Raw genomic sequence first — 2,005 nt, 5'->3', positions numbered from 1 at the left:
TTTATTTCGAAATACCCATTTTTTACCAATTATAGAAGTATCATGAGGCTTAGGGACAAGTTCCCACACTTTACTACGAGTAAATTGGAGCAATTCATCTTGCACAGCAGAAATCCAATCCTCGTCTAATAAAGCCTCTTTTGCGGTCTTAGGTTCTATTTGAGATAGAAATCTAAGATAATTCACAACGTTTTGAACTTGTGACCGCGTTTGAACTCCCTTCGTTAAGTCTCCAAGCACATTATCTAATGGATGACTTTTTATAGTGGGAATTGCTTGAGGAAGTTCATCTTCCTTTTCATCCAATTCTAATGGATTTTTATGTATTGGAGTCCCGAGATCCATATTTTCGAATTGTCGAATAACCTTTTCAATATCATCTTGTTCAACATTTTCTTGGTCAACAAGATCTTTATATTTCGCCGGTGGTTTACTTTCATCAAAAGCGACATTCATAGATTCTTCCACCACAAGCGATTTGAGTTTAAACACTCGGTAAGCTTTACTATTATTCGAGTATCCAAGAAATATACCTTCGTTTGATTTAGGATCAAACTTCGTAAGGTATTCTTTTGAATTAATATGAAGCACTTGCTTCCGAATACTCGAAAGTAGCTTAATTTCGGAGTTTTTCCAAAATATAACTCGTAAGGAGTCTTTTGTTTTATAGGTCGTAGCAAAACCCGATTAAGAATATGGCAGGCGGTTGACATAGCCTCGGCCCAAAAATACTTAGGTCGACGATATTCATTTAGCATTGTGCTGCCATTTCTTGGAGTGTTCTATTTTTCCGTTAAACTACTCCGTTGGATTGAGGAGTGTATGGAGCAGAAAAGTTATGTGTGATGCATTGTTCATCATAAAAGTTGGTGAAACTTGAATTCTCAAATTATTTACCATGATCAGTCCTTATATAGACTATGATTTTATTTTGTTGATTTTGAATCCTTTTACATAAGTATGAGAAGGATTCAAAAGCATCACTTTTGGGTTTGAGAAATTCAGTCCATGTGAATCGTGAATAATTATCCACAACTACCAACATATATGAGCAACCTCCGAGACTTTGTATTGGAACCGGACCAATAAGATCCATATGTAGTAGCTCGAGAGGTCTCGAGGTAGATACCATAAACTTTGCTTTGTGAGAAGCTCGAATTTGTTTACCAACTTCGCAAGCTTCACAAGTATGATCTTTGTGATAGTTTAGTTTTCGTATACCTCGGACATGGTCTTTAGTTGATATATTCTTAATCAACTTCATGTTGGCATGTCCTAATCTTCGATTCCATAGCCATGGATCATCATTTATAGTGATTAGGCACACGTTCACTTACTTGCTCATGTCACATGTATAAACATTATTATTTCTAGGGCAAGTGAGAACCAACTTTCCAAATTTATCTAATATAGAACAATGAGTAGTGTAGAAAAATACCTTGTAATCATTGTCGCATAATTGACTTATTGAGAGAAGATTGTACCTTAACCCGGTGACTAATTGGACGTCGGAAATTTTAACTTTCCCATTTCCGATATCTCCGATGCCGACAATGTTTCCTTTACTACTATCACCAAATGTTATGCTTCCCGCGGTAACCTTTTTAATGTTATTCAAGAGTGACTTATTACCGGTCATATGTCTTGAACATCCACTATCAAGGTACAATATGTCTTGTTTCGCGGCAAGACAAACCTACATACATGATTAGTTAAATTTATAGGTACCCCTTTGTCTTGAGGGTCCTGGGGTTAGTACATCATATATAACATTTGATTTATGAAGAAATCTAGGCATGGTGTAATAATCATTAGGCATATAAATATTTCTAGATGCATAAGGCCTAGTTTGAAGTTGATAATACCTAGAGCTATCATAAAATCTTGATGGAGCATGATAAACATTATATATATTATTAGCATGATAAGTAGCATAAGCATTTCTATTAAGAGGTTGTTGTCTTCTAAATGCATTACCATTTACATGATATTGTGTGTTTCTATT

Source organism: Apium graveolens, chromosome 6 (assembly GCF_009905375.1).
Source record: "Apium graveolens cultivar Ventura chromosome 6, ASM990537v1, whole genome shotgun sequence".
NCBI classification, from domain to species: Eukaryota; Viridiplantae; Streptophyta; class Magnoliopsida; order Apiales; family Apiaceae; genus Apium; species Apium graveolens.
The sequence above is the reverse complement of the archived record's forward strand: the minus strand, read 5'-3'. Positions refer to the sequence as shown.